Genomic DNA, 20,340 nt, shown 5'->3' with positions numbered 1-20,340 from the left:
GGAAATTTGTAGCCATAAACATCTACATTAAAAAAGAAGGATCTCAAATCAATAACGTAACTGTACACCTTAAAGGAACTAGAAAAATGAAGAGCAAATTGAACCAAAGCTAGCAGAAGGCGGAAAGTAAAGATTAGAGTAGAGATAAATGGAATAGAGAATAGGAAAACAAGAGAATATAGAAAATCAATAAAACCAAAATTTGGTTTTTTTAAAAGATCATCAAAATTGACAAGTCTTTAGCTAGATTGACTAAGAAAAAGAGAAAACAAATTGCTAAAATCAGAAATAAAAGAGGGGACATTACTACTGACTTTACATAAGTGAAAAGGATTATGAGAATTCTATGAATATATATGCACCAGCAAATTGAATAACTAAATGTAATGAACTAATTCCTAGACACAGAAATCCTACCAAGTCTGAATCACAAAGAAATAGAAAATCTGAATATACTTATAACTAGTAAGGAGATTGAATCAGTAGTCAGAAGTTTCCCAACAAGTAAAAGCCCTGGACTTTATGGCTTTGCTGGTGAATTCTACCAAATGCTTAAACAACTAATATCAATCCTTCTCAAATTCTTCAGAAAGAAATTGAAAGTGGAGAGAATGCTTTCTAACTTATTCAGTGAGGCCAGCATTGCCCTAATACTGAGCCAGATAAAGACACTACAAGGAAACTACAGACCAATACTCCTTAAGAACATTAATATAAAAATCCTCCCTTTCCAACCCGGGACGGGCAGGATGGCTCCGGCAAAGAAGGGCGGTGAGAAGAAGAAGGGCCAGTCCGCCGTCAACAAGGTGGTGACCAGAGAATACACCAACAACATTCACAAGCGCATCCATGGAGTGGGTTTCAAGAAGCGTGCCCCTCAGGCACTCAAAGAAATCCGGAAGTCTGCCATGAAGAAGATGGGAACTCCATATGTATGCATTGACACCAGGATCAACAAAGCTGTCTGGGCCAAAGGAATAAGGAATGTCCTATACCATATCCATGTGCGGTTGTCTAGAAAACGTAATGAAGATGAAGATTCACCAAACAAGCTCTATACGTTTGTTACCTATGTATCTGTCACCACTTTCAAAAATCTAGACAGTTAATGTGGATGAGAACTAACTGTGCTTGTTCAATAAAGTTACAGAACCACCAAAAAAAAAATTCCTCAACAAAATACTAACGAAGAATCCAGCAGCATATTAAAAAGGTTACATGCTGTGACCAAGTGGGATATACTCCCGGAATATACAATGATGGTTCAACATATGAAAATTGATCAAATGTTATTCACTATATTGAAAAAACTACCCAATCTTCTCAATTGATACAGAAAAAGCTTGTGACACAATTTAATACCCTTTCATGATAAAAACACTCCAAAAAACTAGGAATATAGATATAAGAAAGCTACATATAAAAAACCCATAGCTAACATTGTACTCAGCAGTGAAAGATTAAAAGCTTATCTGCTAAAATAAGAAAGAAGACAAGGATGACTGTTTTTGCCAATTCTATTCAATGTAGTATTGGAAGTTCTAGTTAGAGCAACTAGGCGAGAAAAGGAAAAGCCATCCAAACTGAAAAGGAAGGAGTAAAATTATCTGTTTGAAGCTGATGTGATCTTATATGTAGAAAACCCTAAGGATTCCCCCCACCACACACACACACAACCTGTTAGAAGCAATAGATGAATTGAGCAATGTAGTAGTACAGAATCAACACAGAAATCAGTTGCATTTCTAATAATGAACAATCCAAAGAGGAAATTAGGAAAAGAGTTCCACCTACAATATCATCAAAAGGAATAAAATACTTAGGAATTAATTAAGGAGGTGAAAGATTTGTACACTGAAAACAGCAAAACCATTGCTGAAAGAAATGAAAGAAGATGTAAATAAATGGAAAGACATCTCATGTAAATTGGTTTGTTGTTGAATTTTAGGAGTTCTCTCTATATTCTGGATAACAATCCCTTATCACAGATAGGTGATCTGCAAATATTTTTTTCCTATTCTGTGAGTTGCCTTTATACTCTGTTGATTGTTGCCTTGGATGCACAAAAGTTTTTAATTTTGGTAAGTCCAATATGTCTATTTTTTTCTTTTATTACCTGTGCCTTTGGTGTCATATCTAAGAAATTATTGGCAAATCCAATGTTTTGAAGCTTTTCTCCCCCGTGCTTCCTTCTAAATTTTATCTCTTACATTTAGGTCTTTCATCCATTTTAATTTTTTTACACGGTGTTGGGTAAGGGTCCAACTTCACTCCTTTGCATGTAAATTTTATATTATGTATATTTTACAATTAAAAATAAAGTTAAAAAATTAATACCCTTTGATTAGAAAAACACCCAGTAAACCAGGAATAGCAGGGAACTTCCTCAACATGATAAAGACCATGTATGAAAAACCCACTGGTAACATCGTATCATGGTGAAAGACTGAAAGTTTTTTTCGCTAAGATCGGGAACAAGACAAGGATGTGTAGTTTAAGCACTTCTATTAGTATGTTTTCATTTCTCTCTGGTAGATTCATCTTACCTAACTTTTCTGCAGAATTTGACTCATCTGATCAATCCCTTGGCTTTCTCTCTCTCCTTAGCCTCCACATTACTCCTCTTTTATAGTTTTCCTCTTTTTTTTTTTCTCTTTGATGGCTCTTTTTCTTTTGACACACTCCAGGATTTACTCTTAGCCCTCTTTTATCTTCACTTTTTCCAATGGGACTGATTTTTATAAGTTAATATGCAAAACAACACATAAATTGAAATAAAGAATAATACAGTGAGTAGCCATATACCTATCACCCAGCTCAAGAACTAAAACATTGCCTGCTCAGTTGACTGTACCTTTGGTGCCCCTTTCCAATAGCCTTCACTGCCACCCCTTCTCCCAGAGGGAAGTGTTGTAGTTTGTTGCATTAATGGCCCCAGTGAGTCAGACTTTGTCCTCACTTTTGCTAGTCCCCTCCCACTTTGACTTTGGAGTTTGCCCCTTACCTTTTGATCTCTTCTCCTTTCTCTCCTCAATTCACTGCTACAGCTACACAAGTTGGCATCAGGAGGGCCTTTGCACTTGCCGTTCCCTGTGCCTAGAACACTCTTGCCCAAATACTTGCATAGTATTGTAGTATAGCTAGCTCCCTAACCCTTTGCTCTGGTCATCTTCTCAGCCAGGGCTTTCCTGTCCACCCTAAAACATCAAACTTCTTGGTTGCACTGGCTATCCCTCTCCCTTGCATTATTCTTTTCCATAGCAATGGTCACTATCCTATGTACTTTTGTAAATAATTTATTGTTTGGTGGCTCCTCCACCTCTTCCCTAGAATGTAAGCTTCTCAGCTTAGGTACTTTTTTTTTTTTTTTTTTAATAGTCTGGTATCCTCAGCCTAGCATACATTAGGTACTGTAGGGGAGGGAAAATAATTTTCCCTCTGCTCTTCTGAGTTCTTGGCTGAAACCCTTATAATAAAAGATTAACAAAGAGGAAAACAAAGAGATTTGTTAACATGTATACCTCACATATACATAGGAGATACCCAGGGAAAAGGCTTAGAATGCCAACTTAAATACCATTTTCCGGTGAAGACAAACAAGGAAAGGTGTCTGTTGGGGGGGGGGAGGGTGGAGACCAGTTATGGAGGTGACCAGGGAAAGAAAACTAAACAAGCTAAGAAGTTTGTTATACAGGTTTAAGTCAGTGTCTTCTCCACTGATGAGTCTCTAGTGATTTATTAGAGTTGTCCTTTTCTTCCAGGTACAGAGGGGGAGACACTTTTACAAATAGCGATTTCCTTCATAAATGTATGTTTCCCTTACAAAAGGTTAACTTCTAGTTTATTTTCAGGGCTTCTCTGTGTTTACTTTCTCAGAATAAGCCCTGTGTCAAAGAGGCATATTTTGGGGTGGCATATTCTGCTACCTTCCAGCGTTTAGGAATAATTCCAGGAACAAATCAATCTCCATTTTGCAAATAACGAGCAAAGACTGAGATATTAGGCAAACTGTCCAAGATCACAGAGGCAGCATTTAGCAAACCTGGGATTCCAACCCAGGGCTCCCTCCCAGACACTGTACTATAGTAGTTTCTTTTCTGTCTCTTATTTATTTATTTTCCAGTCGTGGCTGCGCTTTGTGCCATAGATGGCATCCAGAATAGAGGCAGCTGCTGTCTCCAACATTCCTGAGATGGGAATCACGGAGAACTGGATTCCATTTATAACTCGACCATTAATACTGTGTGACACTGGCTAACGTATTTAACTTCTGGAACTCAGTTATGCTCGGCTGTAAAACCGGCTAATAGATCAGCCAATCTCTTTAAGTCCTCTAACTCAAGAACTTTTAAAATCCTAAAATCCGTGTGAAGCGATGGGATTCATTAGTTTCTCAGGCAGCCTCATTCCCTACGGGATGGAACCTCCACTGGCCCAAACACCGCTCTGCCGCAGCCTTTGCCACCGCCTCCCATTCCAAGCTAAGAATGGGCAGTGTCACCCTCAGGCTACTCCTAGTGGGATCCCGGTAGCAGGGGTTGAGGAAAAGACAAGGAAAACACCCGCTTCTCCGCTGGCTCCCGAACGCTCCAGGTCAGCGCCCCGGGGCCAGCGTCGAAGCCGCCTCCTTCCCTTCGCCCTACGGCTTTGTCGGTGCCGTCATCCACGCCAGCCTTGCACCCCCTCTCCACCCAAAGCAGACTCGGACTGGCACCCTCATCCTCCCGGCGGCGCGCAGAGGCCCCGGAAGTGACGTCCATGCGTGCGTGGCGTGCGCGCGCGGCGCCGGGGGCGGGGCTGCGAGAGGGAGGGCCGGCGTGAGGGCGGGTTGTGACTAGCACCCGGACCTACTCCAGCGACGCGGAGAGAGCGGCGGTCTGGACGTCGGTGGAGCAGCAGGTGAGGTACGGGGCGGATGGACGGGGGCCCAGGGCGGCGTCGGGGCAGTGGGGCGGCGGCGCCGTACCGGTGACGGTTACTGGGTCATTGGTCCGGGCTGTACACCCGGTTGGGGCCGTCTCGCATCGGTGCCTCCTGCCGCCCTCCGGCTCAGCCCGGGGCCCGGCGGCGCGGCCCTGGCCGGTCCCAGGCCGTCGCCGGCCCCCCTCATCCTCTGCGTGCTCGGCCTGCCCGTTTCGGGCGCTCGTCGCCAACTTCTCCGAGGCCCGGCCCAGCTCCGACGGGCAGACACGTATCGTTTCCTGGCTGCCGCCTGCCACCCGTCCACCCGTCGCGGGATGGCTGTGCTCCAGCCGGCTCCCTCCTCACTGTCCAGTCGGCGGAGTGCCGAGGGACACCTGTAGTGGTGACCGGGCGGGTCGTGCCCCGAGCCCCTCGGGGACCTGTCGCAGCCCGGCCTGGGCAGGGGCGCCGGGACCTCAGGGACCCGCGTCGGTCTCGGGGAGGGAAAGGTCCTGGAGGTGGGAGGATGCTCTCTTTCGCAGCGCGGGGACTGGAAGACTGGTCCTAACTTTCGCCCGTGGTTGAGGGCGAAGTTGTGGGCCTGGGGTTAGGAGCAGAAGTCCCTGCTTCCGAATCGTCTCGGAGGAGAGCAGAGGTGATGCCCATCACGGAAGTTTAGTCGACAGGGTGGAAGGACTCAGGCGCTTCAGAGAATAGGTCAGAGCCTGCTGGTGGTGTCTCAGCGCTGGTGACCAAGCCCTGTGGTTGGGAAATGTGTCATTGGGCGCCGGGACTCGCCTAGCAGAGAGATTAGATGTGAAAATTTGTCAGGATGAGTTCACAGCATCACTGGGGAATAGTTTTTTTTGGGGAGGGGGGGATCTGAAGAGTTTTGTTTGTTTGAGTTTAAAAAATAGTCGTACCTGTTTTCTCAGTAAATCTAAAACTGCAAAACAAACCCCCCAAAATCTATCAAGGTTACTAATTAAAATAGTTGTACCAAGAAAGCTTGCTGGAGTTGCAAGGAGATTTGATTTTACTTGATCCCTTTAATGATAAATAATGTTAATTTTAAGAGTTACTGGTTCTTAGGTGGAAGATTAAAGTGTTCAAGGATTTGAATTTTTATTGACCTTCCAAGCAATCATTTTCTTCTCTCTAGAAGTTAGCCACTTCGGGAGAGAGGGACAGCGAGGATACTCGCCATGCAGTGTGGTGAGCAGCAGAGCCCAGCGGGGGGACACCCCAGGTGTCTTGAGGGACTGCAGGGCATGGAGGGTGGAGGAAGGTACCAGGGAATATTTCTGGAAGTGTCTTGAAGAATGAGTAACATTCAGCCTAACAAGGTGGGGTGAGAATTTTAGAGGTAGTGGGAATGTGGACGTGGGGCAACTAAAGGAGAAGAGGCCAGCAACTCCCAGGAGGTGGTTTTTGAAAAGTGAAAAAATGCAGGCAGAGGCGGGTGGCAGATAGGGGCAGAGATGCAGGAGATTCTTGGGTGTTTCTCTGATGGTGACAGAACCAGGGAAGGGTTTTAAGGAGGATTATTTGCCTGGTTAACATGGAATTTTGTTATTTGCCTGCTTAACATGGGCTGCTATGTGGCTGATGAGGATTGTGCCCTGTATAGTGCTTGATTATGTGCTAGCTTGTATTTTAATCGTTTCTGCTTGTTAAATGTTTGAATTGATTTTTTTTTTTTTTTTTTTGCGGTACGCGGGCCTCTCACTGTTGTGGCCTCTCCCGTTGTGGAGCACAGGCTCCGGACGCGACGTGCAGGCTCAGCGGCCATGGCTCACGGGCCTAGCTGCTCCACGGCATGTGGGATCTTCCTGGACCGGGGCACGAACCCGTGTCCCCTGCGTTGGCAGGCGGACTCTCGACCACTGCACCACCCGGGAAGCCCTGAATTGAATTTTATATTCATTTACTAATTGTTTGTATGAGAGTGTGTGACCCTGCTTATTTGTAAACTTCTATAAACAGGAATTCTGCTTTTATCTCTTTGCATCTCAATCCAAGTCAGGCATTCATGAGTGTTCCATCAGGACGATGAGAAATCATTGATTTCTGATGTTGATTTTCAGTGAAAAAAAGACTTGACCGGTACTTATTTTAATATCTATGTATAGAAGAACTAAGGTCTTGTTTCATTTACTCTTCTCAATCTTTGGCTAGAGACATAGAATTTCTGTGTTGACAATGTGAGTTTAATTTTTGGCACATGTCTATATTGGTTGCAAAGTAAACATCTCTAGCAGAGATGACCCATCCCTAAAATACAGGAGATACCTATGTGACATAACATACCTGTCTATTCTGTGAGGTAGAATAGAAATGCTCTTAAGTAGCTTCTTAACCCAGCAATAAAGTTGTCACCCTAAAAAAAGTTTCACAATAGAGGCCAAACATTTTGAAAGTCATATTAAATGTTCATTTCTGTCATAAAGCATTGTAGGAACATAATGTATGTTGTTTCACATGACTGAAAGGCCTTGAAATAATCTAGACTATTGTTTGTTGAATAAACACTTAGGAGAAACAACAATTGACTCATCTTTATCCCACATAATATTATGTGGCTCTTATTTTATCTGTTTGTTATTTAGATAAAGCTCCTAAAATGCTTTAAGAAAAGGCTATACTTTATGGTGCTGCTTTCAAGTTACCCTGGCAGATTCCTGTTGTTGATGAAGTTACTGTTGTTGGGGTAGGCAGTGTAATTTTTATTGTGTAGTAAAACAGTTTTTCACGTCTCTGGTAGCATAGCTCACTTGTTTGTGGTCACTAGGAGGGTGAAGGACTATAATTATAATCAATTAATTAGATAAATTTGTAGTTAGAAGTTATGATCAGAATGCTAAGTATGAGTTCATGATAGGGTAAAATTTTACCCACTAAGAGAATATTAAGCTTTTTGTTTTGCTCAGATGACAGCAATAAGATTACTGAAATCCCTGAAGCAGGAATGTAGCAAGAGCATTTGGGGCTTTAAATTCTGTGCTGTCTCCCAGTAAGGAACGGTTGGCAGCATCCCCTGTGCTAGGCACAGGGCAACTCAGAAGGAGCTGTACAAAAATTTTATAAATCATTTTTGAAGCTAGCCTATTCAGTTCTCATTCAGAATAAATACTCAAATGCAACTGCATTTGTGGTGATTTCGTCTGTATTTTAAAAATAAAAATGACTTTTGGGGGATTTTTACATGGGATATATTTACAAGTTTCTGTGTGCTCCACAGTTAAAAATACATAATGAAAGTGTTTTATTTTGGTAGTTCCTCTGTTGTTAGAATTTCCTAATTTTAAATATAATGTTTGCTACAACACTTTCTTTTTTTTCTTTTGGAGCACAAGAAAGATAATGCCTCTAGAAATTGAACTCGTAACATGTTTGTTAATGGAAGAAAATATCTTCCTATTGTGCTATACTGTTTTTTAAGTGGAGCATACCATTTACTTATATCACCTCTTGTTCCAGAAAGGATTCATAATGACTTACAAAGATACAAACAACATGCTTTTGGTAACAGACAGAAATAAAGGGGTGATGGATTTAGGACTGTGGGAGAAAAATTAAGATGGAAACAGAAATGAGATCTGTACACAAAGTAGTTGCACTGAAGTCTTAAGTATTTGTTAGAGGGCCACAAATTTGACTCTGCTTTTTAGTAGCCAGTTCAGAAAGAAATGTAATCAGTTACATGGTTCAGTAACCATAAGATAAAAGACCAGTTTCTCCTTTGGATTCCCAAAGATGCCTTGTATTGAGAAACTCCTCAACTACATCCTTAAGTATAAATACAGCATGCATTTCAGAGGGCTGTGTTGTGTTTTACTTTGTTTTTTAGTAAAATTCCTCATTGCCTCATTGTGTAGGGTGACGACGTAAGATCAAAACATAATTCAATAAAAACAGTTCTGCTGTTGGCAAAATAATGTGGACTAAGCACTTAGCTCTGTAGACTGATTTAATTTAAGGATCTGTTTTACATTATCTAGGTAAGTAGATGGGGATTACACATTTTTCAAGTTACCTTTCATAAATGTTTTGTTTCTCAGTGGAGCTTTTGTTATTAATTTATCAGCAGTGGTGTTTGTGTTGGTGCTTCCCAACAAGTTCCTTAAGTACATACATTTTTTGTGTGGTTGGTTAATCACAGAGCCATATTTTTAGCAGGCATGCTTTATCGTGGGGGGTATGAAAATGGAGGAGACTGACAAATATTTAAGTAAAAGTCACTTCACCTCCACACTCAGATGGGCTGAAGGAATATCAGTGAATACCAAGATTCATTTCTGGAAGTAGGTTTGGGGTGTTAGCTCCAGCACAGAGAGCATTGGCTTGAAAAGTCCAGGCATGTAATTAATTAATTAATATTAATTATTTTATTTATTTATTTTTGGCTGTGTTGGGTCTTTGTTGCTGTGCATGGGCTTTCTCTAGTTGCGGTGAGCAGGGGCTGCTCTTCATTGCGGTGGCTTCTCTTATTGCGGAGCATGGGCTCTAGGCGCGCAGGCTTCAGTTGTTGTGGCACATGGGCTCAGTAGTTGTGGCTCGCGGGCTCTAGAGCTCAGGCTCAGTAGTTGTGGCGCACGGGCTTAGTTGCTCTACAGCATGTGAGATTTTCCCTGGCCAGGGCTCGAACCTGTGTCCCTTGCATTGGCAGGCGGATTCTTAACCACTGCGCCACCAGGGAAGCCCTGTAATTTATTTTTAAGAAGGGAACAGATCCACTCATCTTAGATGTAGTGTCCAGTAAATTAATGTTACTGTATTTTGCTCAAGCTAAATAAAAAGTTGACCTTTTAAGTAATTAGTTAGAACTTATCAAGTGCTAGCATGGGCCAGGCATGCTAATAATAAGCTCTTTACATGCATTATCTCAATGTTGTCATCTTCCTTTATTCCCTTTCTTAAAAGAAAAATATAAAGAAATGTGGTTCGCAGCAGTAACTTGTTCCAGGTCATACAACAGGTGATGGAGATTTGAACTCAGGTAGTCTGACAGACTCAGTGGTCTGCACATATGACTTTATACTGCTTGAGGTGGACTAGACTGGGCCCACAGATGGGGCTAGACCATACAGTTACTGTATGGTCAGTAAACCCTGTTTACAGTTTACTGGCCAGTAAACCCACTGGCCAGTATTAGAACCCATCACTGCAGAAGGGCCTTGAACAGTTCTGAATCTTCCATCCAGAAGATGAGCTGAGAGCTACAAGTTCAGGGCATTTGGCCATAGTTTATAAAGCTGGGAAACATACATCTTCTAGGCATCTATCAGGGTTAGAAAAGTGGGAATATTATTTTATGTGTTTGTTTGCATCTGAAATGCATGTATTTTTTCTTTCTATTTATTACAAATTTGTCTCATCATATCAGGAAAACCACAATGATATAGTTTTAAAGATAGTGTGCCATTCTGGAAAGAGAGGTCTATATTTATATTTTAGAGTAAAACTTTAGCTGGTGATCTCACTGCTATGATTTGGGATGAATTTAGGTTATGCCTCTGTAGTGACATTGCTAGGTGTATATGTTCTTAAATCTTATTCCGTGTTTTATTAGGAATTGTATTGCATTAGAGTTGTACAGATAAGTAAACCATTATTTATTGTGAGTTTTCATATGAGACTATTCCAGGTTATGCCAGATTATTTTATTTTGAAGTATTGTAATATAGTTCCTACAGTATATTGTAAATTGTGACCTAGCCTACAAAACTAAAGAGTAGAGAACATCATCCTTATTCATCCTTAATTAGTAAACAGTGGGTGGAACTGTCCTTGCCTAAATATAGTTATGTAACGTAGTATTTCCTTAATTGCATTTCCACAGAGCTTTTGTCATTGTTAAATAGGTTCCTGAAAAATTAGGTAGGCTAGTGACTTGAGTTTTGAATAGGATATTATAAGAAGAATACAAATTAAAAATGTGAAAACAAACAAACAAAAAATAGGCCAATGAAACAGAATGTCTAAAATCCATTATAATTAGTGTCTCAGGAAGTAATATGCTTGGCTTTTACTTAGCAAATTGGATTATGTATTTGTGTAAATTAATTAGCCTTTGCAGTTGGGGTTGTAGTGTGATAAGTGTGTAGATTTCATTTGTGGTCTCAAATGTTGTATAGTTATGAATGGACACATCTTAAATATCATTTATGAGGAATAATCAGATGGCAAAGTATTTTTATACGACATGCTAGCTGCTGATACCTTTACAAAGCATCATGTGATGTTACCTGCCCCAGGAAATAGAGTGGCTGATGAGAGACAAAATTGAAATTAAGTCCTTTGAATATCAACTGTATGAAGTAGACACCACTTTCTCCCAAGAGCCTACTTTCATTTTATTTTATTTTTTATTGGCATATTGTTGATTTACAATGTTGTGTTAGTTTCAGGTGTACAGCAAAGTGAATCAGTTATACATATACATATATCCACTGTTTTTCAGATTCTTTTCCCATACAGCCCATGACAGAGTATTAAGTAGAGTCCCCTGTGCTATACAGTAGGTCCTTATTAGTTATCTATTTTATATATAGTAGTGTGTATATGTCAATCCCAATCCCCCAATTTATCCCTTCCCCCGGTAACCATAAGTTTGCTTTCTACATCTGTGACTCTGTTTGTTTTGTAAAAAAGTTCTTTTCAAGAGCCTACTTTTATTCTTGCACATATTTGAGAACAAATTGCAGGCAGATTTTCTTGTTGTTGTTACCCATAAGAGGTTGTAACCTATTTCCCTAAAGAAGAATTTTTGCCTTTTCAGTATGTTGGTCTAATAACTGACCCCCCCATATAAATATATATATATATATAAAAATATATAATCTCAACTTATTTCTTACAAAATAATGCTTGAGAAATAAGTTGAGGTTCTTTTGAAGTTTAAAGTTCTTAGATTCTGACAGAAAAACTGACTAGGAGGTTGGATTTTAGTCCAATCACTTCTAGCTCCAAACACCACCAATAATGGTTATAATGGTGAGTCTGCCATTTAAGTAAATGTAATACAAAGATTTCAATTTCAGTCTTCAGTGAACGCTTCAGCTGTGTTTGGAGGAGAACAATCTGAGTACTGAAAAATACTTAAAAATTTTTTTTCTTTTTCTGAGGGTTTCATTTCAGGAAGTCTAGTTTTTATAGTCATGAATTTTAGTGGCTTTACCAAACTACCTAGTCTAGTAAACACTACATCACCCCAGAATATCTTCTGATCTTTATTAATGTGTATGTTTTTGTTGTCTAAATCTGTCTACCTGTTATTTCTTGATTTTAAAGTTTTAATATTTTGTGTAAGCATTTCAGAACTCACCATAAGGTACGTATGTGTGTTTTATTGTATTGCAAAGAAGTCCGGTATTTAAGCTCTATGTTACTGTGTAGTTCTACCCTTCTTTGAGCTGCCATAGATTTCCTAAACAGAATTGGTTTCAGCCAGTGTATTCTTCTTAGCTCCCAGCGATGACTAATTTCTAACCAGTTGGCTCACATTAGAATTTTCTTGGTGGATTAACACTGTTATCCTTAATTCATTAGTAGTGCTTTTTGCCTTAAAGTCTACTTTGTGTGATACCAGTATAGCTCTACTTGCTTTCTCTTGATAAATGTTGCATGCTATATATATCTTTTTCCATCCTTATACTTTCCAACTTTCTTTGTCACTGAAAGCACCATGAAGTTAGATTTAGTTTTTTTTTTTAGTCTGACAATTTTAGTCTTTAAATTAGAATCATTAGTCCATTTAATATAATTGTCACTATATTTGGTATTATATCTACCATCTTCTTTTTGACTCACCTGTTTTGTTCCTTTTTCCTTTTTTTAACCTCTTTTTGGATTATTTATTATTCAATTATTTAATTTTTCCTCTCTAGTAACTTCTTAGTTATACATTCTTTTATTCTTTTGTGGTTACACTAGAGATTATAGCATACACCCTTGACTTCTTATAGTCTAATACAAATTATAACTTTTTTTTTTTGGCTGCACTGGGTCTTTGTTGCTGTGCGGGGGCTTTATCTAGTTGCAGTGAGCAAGGGCTGCTCTTCCCTGCGGTGCGTGGGCTTCTCACTGCGGTGTCTTCTCTTTGTTGCGGAGCACAGGCTCTAGGCACGTGGGCTTCAGTAGTTGCAGCACGCGGGCTCAGTAGTTGTGGTTCACAGGTTCTAGAGTGCAGGTTCAGTAGCTGTGGTGCATTGGCTTAGTTGCTCTGCGGCATGTGGGATCTTCCCAGGCCAGGGCTTGAACCCGTGTCCCCTGTGTTGGCAGGCGGATTCTTAACCACTGCACCACCAGGGAGGCCCCAAATTATAACTTTTATCACTTCTTCAATAATGCTAGAACTTTATTTATTTTTTTAATTTTATTTTTTGGCCACGCCAGGAGGCATGTGGGATCTTAGTTCCCCCACCAGTGATCGAACCCAGGCCCCCTGCATTGGAAGTGCAGAGTCTTAACCACTGCCCTAGAACTTTAGATACTAACTACATTTGTCTTTTTCCTGTATTTTTGTGTTACTCTGTTTTATCCATTTTAATTCGACGTATATTTGAAGACCCATAAGAAATTATTGTTTTTGAATAATCAATATTCATGTATATTTCCATACATATTTACTCTTTGCATTGCTCTTTATGCCTTCCTGTATTTTTGTTTCTGTTTGGGATAGGATAATTTCCTTTCCATCAGAAGAGTTCCCTCTGGTATTTCTTCTAATACAAGCCTGCCAAGAATGAACTCTTTCATTTGTTGTTTGTGTGAAAAATATCTTTATTTTGCCTTCATTTTTAAAGGAAATAATCACTGAGCACCGCATTCTAGATGGAAATTTATTTTCTTTCAGCCCCTTTTTTTTTTTTTTTTGCGATACGCGGGCCTCTCACTGTTGTGGCCTCTCGCGTTGCAGAGCACAGGCTCCGGACGCTCAGGCTCAGCGGCCATGGCTCATGGGCCCAGCTGCTCCGCGGCATGTGGGATCTTCCCGGACCGGGGCACGAACCCGTGTCCCCTGCATCGGCAGGCGGACTCTCAACCACTGCGCCACCAGGGAAGCCCTCTTTCAGCACTTTAAAGGTGTCATTTCATTGTCTTTTTTTTTTAATTAATTAATTTATTTATCTTGGTTGCGTTGGGTCTTCGTTGCTGCGCACGGGCTTTCTCTAGTTGTGGCGAGCGGGGGTTACTCTTCATTGCAGTGCACAGGTTTCTCACTCCTGTGGCTTCTCTTGTTGCGGAGCACAGGCTCTAGGCGCATGGACTTCAGTAGTTGTGGCACATGGGCTCAGTAGTTGTGGCTTGCAGGCTCTAGAGCGCAGGCTCAGTAGTTGTGGTGCACAGGCTTAGTTGCTCCGCGGCATATGGGATCTTCCCGGACCAGGGCTAGAACCCGTGTCTCCTGCATTGGCAGGTGGATTCTTAACCACTGTGCCATCAGGGAAGTCTCTCCATTGTCTTTTGTCTTTTATTATTTCTTTTGAGAATTTAGCTGTTAGTTTTATTGTTGCTCTTAAGAAAGTAATGTGTCTTTTTTCCACTGGTTACTTTTTTTTTTTTTTTTTGCAGTACGTGGGCCTCTCACTGTTGTGGCCTCTCCCCTTGAGGAGCACAGGCTCCGGACATGCAGGCTCAGCGGCCATAGCTCACGGGCCTAGCCGCTCCGCGGCATGTGGGATCTTCCCGGACCGGGGCACGAACCTGTGTCCCCTGCATCGGCAGGCGGACTTTCAACCACTGCGCCACCAGGGAAGCCCATCCACTGGTTACTTTTAAGAGTTTTTTATTGTTTCTTTTGAGAATTTAGCTGTTAGTTTTATTGTTGCTCTTAAGAAAGTAATGTATCTTTTTTCCACTGGTTACATTTAAGAGTTTCTTTGTTTTTGATGATCAGCCGTTTAATTATGCTATGTCGTTGTATGGTTTTCTTTGTCTTTATTCTGCTTGGGGTTCACAGAGTTTCTTAAATTTATGGGTTGTCTTCATCAATTTGGAAAACTTCATTCTTTTCTCTTAATATTACTTCTGACCTAATTACTCTCTCCTCTCCTTTTGGGACTCCAGTTACACACCTGGTAGACTTTTTCACAGTGTTCCTCATTCCCTTTTACATTCCCACCTGCCCTTGTATTTTCTGTTAGTTTTTATCTCTGCTTCAGTATGGTTATATTTTATTGACTGGGGTTCTATTTACTAATCCTCTCTTCTACTGTGTCTGACCTGCTCTTAAGTCTACCCTTTGAATTCTTTTAGTTAATATACTTTTCAGATCTAGAATTTCAGTTTGCTTGTTATAGATTCCAATTCTCAGTTGCAGTTCTTCTTTTTATATGTTGTTTCCTCTTACTTCCCCTGTTTTTTGAAATAGGAAATTTAAATAGCCATCATTATTTAAAAGTCTTTCTGTTAACTTCAGTGTCTGGATTATCTGAGCATCTGTTTCTATCTATTTTTTCCTTTTGGTTTTCAGTTATGTGAATGCTGAGCGTTATGAATAAAATGAAGCTCCAGATGATGCTGTTCTTTTTCAGAGGAAATCCTCCCTCCCTTTTGCTAGCCAGGTAGAGTAGGGGCTCATCACCTAATCCTATTAGGGACTGAGTTGTTGGTTGAGGTTGTGTTGCCGGTTTGGTAAGGCAGTGTTTCCCTCTAGTTTGGCTTTAATGCTAGCAAGTAGCCAGGCATCCAGGGCTTCCAACTGATAGTTTTGTGAATTCACAGGGGTCCCTCCTCCTTGTATCTTCTGTACTGTAATTTTTGTCTCCTGAGAACAATGAGATTGTTGAAAATTCTACTCTTGATTTTCAGAGGCTTTTAGTTTTGTTTTGAAGCCTTCTTTGTGCAACTGCAAAATTTAGTAAATGTCTTCAGCGGAAAGCCAGCCTTTTGTTAGGCCCAGTTCTTCAACTCTCCTCTTTTACTGGGATCTTGACTCCTTGAGTCTTGCTTTTCACCTCTTCCAAAAGCTCTCATGGTTCCTCTGCTGAAGGGAAGTCTGGATTCTCGGCTTTTTGCCCCAGAATCGGCAAATGCACTTGGGGGAAAAGTGGCTGCAGAATGTCATTTTGTTTCTCTACAGTTCCTCTCTTTTTCCAGAACCTAGACCCTTCTAGTCTTGGTTGCTTCAGCTGCTTTCTCATGCCTTTAAACATTGATTTTTAAAATGTATCTGGCAGGCTTCCCTGGTGGCGCAGTTGTTGAGCGTCCGCCTGCCGATGCAGGGGACATGGGTTCGTGCCCCGGTCCGGGAAGATCCCACATGCCGCGGAGCGGCTAGACCCGTGAGCTATGGCCGCTGAGCCTGTGCGTCCGGAGCCTGTGCTCCGCAACGGCAGAGGCCATGGCAGTGAGAGGCCCACGTACCACAAAAAAAAAAAAAAAAAAAAAAAATGTATCTGGCTTTCCTAATTCTCAGCAGGAGTGTTGGTGTGCCTCAAGCTACTCAGTCATATTCAGAAAAGAGAGTTTCCTGCTAGGAATGAAGTTATAAGAAGAAATTAATCTTTTAGTAATTGTGGTGCTTACTTTATAGCAGTGGTTCTCAAAGAGTAGCTCCTAGCTGCATCACCTGGAAACCTGTTAGAAATGCAAATTCTCAGGCCTTACCTACCCCAGACCTCCTGTATCATCAAGTCTGGGTTGGGGCCCCGTACTGTGTATTTTAACAAGTCTTCCAGGTGACACTTATGCATGCTAAAATTTGAGAACCACGGCTTTATAAGCTAGTCATTTAGCTGTTTAAGTTTCTTTTCCTACCTCCTACGCCCCAGAGAGTATATAAGGGTGTTAAAACCAAAACTTAGCTGAGTAAATTTGAAGAGCTAATTGGCTTTATCAAGTGATTCATGAATCAGGCAGCATCTCATCTGGCAAACAGAGATACTCTGAGGGGTTACACGACATGGAAGACTTTTATAGGGAGGAGGGGGGACAGGAAAGGAAGTCATCAGCAAGGAAAAATGAAAGTTCATTGGAAGCAAGTAAAAGTTCAGGTGACGCCAGCTTCTCATTGGCTGAACTATGGCATTTTCTGTTGGCTAGGCTGGTTGCTGGGAAAGAAGGAAGTCTTTCTCTTGCTGACGTAGTAAAGTAGTGTACTTCCTGTTTGGGAGTGCAAGGTACATCTTTTCCTGTTGGAGTCAGTAACTGACCTCTTTCTCTTTGGGTAATTGATGGCTTCCTGTTTGGGGTAACTGACGTAGAGGATGATGAGTGTAGTGGTAGGGCGTGAGAGCTCCCTTTACAGGCCTTCCCGTCACCAGTTCTAGTCGAGATTTTCTTTCTTTAATTTTCACAAGGGACAAAAGTGAAAGAAAACTGTCTCTGCAGGTACTTTGTCAGTCTCCTGAATAAATCATTTAATACATTTAGAAGATACCTATTGAGTATGCATTCTGTTCCTGGCACTGTGTTGTCTACGAACATGGAGTGGACAAGTAAGCAAGTAATTGTAATAAAACATGAGTATTATAATAGCTGTATTTATAAAATGCTATAGAAGCCAGAGAGATGGAATTATTCTGAGGGTGGGGAAGGGGCATTTGACGTTATTTGAATAGGTGGGATTTGAAGGCAGACAAACAGAAGTGTATTCTAGGCTTGTTCATACATAAGATGACCATGTACTTTATTATCGAAAACAGGTCACTTTTGAGAACCAAAGGGATGCTTTTATACCAGGACAACAGGCATAAGCCAGGACTGTTCTCATTAACTGAGATATATGATCCTCCTATTTGTAAAGAGCAAGTAATGCTGTGAATCCACAGTTCTGTCAACTGGTGGAAAACTCATTTCTTTAAATTATTTCTAGAATTTACCACAATTCTTGTTGGATGGTTTATTGTTTCCTAGGGCTGCTGTAACAAATTACCACAAACTAGGTTCTTAAAACAACAGAAATTAATTTTTTTGGAGTTCTGGAGGCTCGAAGTCTGAAATCAAGGTGTCAGCAGGGCCATGCTCTCTGAAGGCTGTAGGGAAGATGATTGCTGGCAGTCCTTGGAGTTCTTGGCTTGTAGCTTCATCCTTCCAATCTCTGCTTCTGTGGCCACACGGCCTCTATGTGTGTCTCTGGGTCTCTCAGGGCCTTCTTATGAGGACACTAGTCATTCAATTTAGGGCCCACCCTAATCCAGTATGACTTCATTTTAACTAATTACATCTGCAAAGACCTTATTTCCACATCAGGTCACATTTACAATATTGGGGTCCAACCTGTCTTTTGGGGGGACACAATTCAACCTAAAACAGATGGGATGGTTTTAGTAGCTTTTGAAAGTTTCTGCAGATGGGATGGTTTTAGTAGCTTTTGAAAGTTTTTGCCGTTTAATTTAATTTTTTGTTATGCACAAGGCACTTCTCAAAAACTTAGAATATAATACAAATATTTATTTGATTGAACCCTCTAACAAGTCTGAATAAATACATTTCTGTCCAGGCAATTGCTTTTTATATTTCTCTTATCTCATAGATATGTGTATGTCTAGCCCAGCCACAGCAACTGGCTAAGGTTGAAATGGCTGCAGCAAAGCTAAAACTAAGCTGTAAGTTTGCAGAAACAAAACCAAAAACCTTTGATCATTGAAACCGCCTTATATATTGCAGTTTGCTGTTACTTTAAGTTAAGAGACATAATTTTTGGTCAGTTACTTATTGAATAAATAGACCAGTTGAGGAATTGGCTGTTCTCCGGAAGAGAGAGGGTAGAGCATGGTAGAAATAGACTCGAGCAGCCAGGTTGTTTTGCATGTAATTTTGAGTTATTTGCCTGGGGAATGGCATGCTCCGATTGGAGTCATAATTTCACTTTGATGAAGAGGGTGCGACATAATACAATAGAAGATTGTTGTCTAGAATTCATTCCTTAAGAATGCTGCTCTGCTGGCTCTGCTCATTCCAGCAGCATAAACTCTACATTATATTCCATGGGTTTGATTATCATTTGGAATTATTTGGGCAGGCTAGTGTTTGGATACTTTGTATTGTTATATTTAACATTGGAACTCTGCCACTGATTATCTGTGTGACATTCACATTCATTTTGGAGGCAATGTATTTAACGCTATGAAAGTCAGTGAAACCTGAATACAGTCTTTGATTAAAACTATAGTATCGGAGCTTCCCTGGTGGCGCAGTGGTTGAGAGTCCGCCTGCCGATGCAGGGGACACGTGTTCGTGCCCCAGTCTGGGAAGATCCCACATGCCGCGGAGCGGCTGGACCCGTGAGCCATGGCCGCTGAGCCTGAGCGTCCGGAGCCTGTGCTTCGCAACGGGAGAGGCCACAACAGTGAGAGGCCTGCGTACCGCAAAAAAAAAAACAAAAACCCCCAAAAAACTATAGTATCTTAACATACACAGCCAAAGGCTAAAAGATAACATAAAAAGAGCACCTATAAAAAGAAAAAAGATGTCATAGAAAAGTGAGCAAAGAACAGGAACAGTTTAATTCTCCAAAGAAAATATGCTAATGGCCAATAAATATCTATAAAGATGGTCAGTTTGAGGACATGGGTATTAAAACAAGAAATGCTTCTTTTTTTGCCTTTCAGATTGGCAAAAATTAAAGACTAATAATGCAGTTTTTATGAGTTTGTGGGAAAGTGGATCACTGTAGGTGGGAATGTAAATAGGTATAACCTTTTTGTGAGGCCAATTTGGTGATATAAATCAGAGTTCACAAGGCACAAACCCTCTGACATTCTATGTCTGTTCCTAGGAAGCTATTTCCGTTTTGTGAATGGTCGGCTCATATCCTTATACTGCATACCGGAGTTTTACAAATCTTATTAGTGTAATTTCTAAATATGGTAAAACACTCTCGTCCTGTTTACTTAAAATATTCTGCCTAGTCTCTTATTTGCCTTTCTATTTTGGTTCTAAGTGGGGCCTTTTAAAAACTAGGTAGAAGTTTCAATGTACTTATTCAAATCGGTTTCCTTTCTGATTTCTCCTGCAGCCTGTGAGCTTAGATAGCCCTCACCTCTTTAGAAGTTTCATAAATACTTAATTTTAGTCCTTTCTATTTTTTCATTAGTCTTTTAAAAACTTTAACTCTTTAAGATTCCTGTTTAAGGTTCCTGTAATTAATTTGGGGGGTACCAGATTGCTGACCAGTTATCCCTGCATTGTTTATTGAAAATTCTTCCCTTCTCCTCCTTCCTCTAATAATAAATTATTTTATGTATTAGCAATTCATTTTGGGGTTAATCCATTCTGAAGTGATTTGCCAGTTCTTTTGCTAAGTTCACACTATTTTAACTAGTTTGCAGAAAATTAAAGTTCAGTAAATTAAGAGGTTTTTTTTGTTTTTTTTTTTGCGGTACGCGGGCCTCTCACCGTTGTGGCCTCTCCCATTGTGGAGCACAGGCTCTGGACGCGCAGGCCCAGGGGCCATGGCTCACGGGCCCAGCTGCTCCACGACACGCAGGA

General features: G+C 40.8%; 1 protein-coding gene and 1 pseudogene across 3 annotated transcripts in view; both read left to right on the top strand.

The window, feature by feature from the left end:
• The first annotated feature begins 590 nt into the window (after positions 1-590).
• On the top strand, positions 591-1,418 carry LOC309973129 (large ribosomal subunit protein eL31-like; annotated as a pseudogene). Its single transcript has one exon. The product of its transcript is annotated as a large ribosomal subunit protein eL31-like (transcript).
• Positions 1,419-4,822: 3,404 nt separating this feature from the next.
• The window catches only part of RABGEF1 (RAB guanine nucleotide exchange factor 1), a 63,194-nt gene continuing 47,676 nt past the window's right edge, over positions 4,823-20,340 (top strand). For both annotated transcript variants that reach the window (XM_082857755.1, XM_082857754.1), the window contains exon 1: positions 4,823-4,899. The gene's annotated coding sequence lies outside the window, so the exon portion shown is untranslated. The remainder of the gene's footprint in view (positions 4,900-20,340) is intronic.

Source organism: Leucopleurus acutus (assembly GCF_964270905.1).
Source record: "Leucopleurus acutus genome assembly, chromosome: 16".
NCBI lineage: Eukaryota > Metazoa > Chordata > Mammalia > Artiodactyla > Delphinidae > Leucopleurus > Leucopleurus acutus.
The sequence above is the reverse complement of the archived record's forward strand: the minus strand, read 5'-3'. Positions and strand labels throughout refer to the sequence as shown.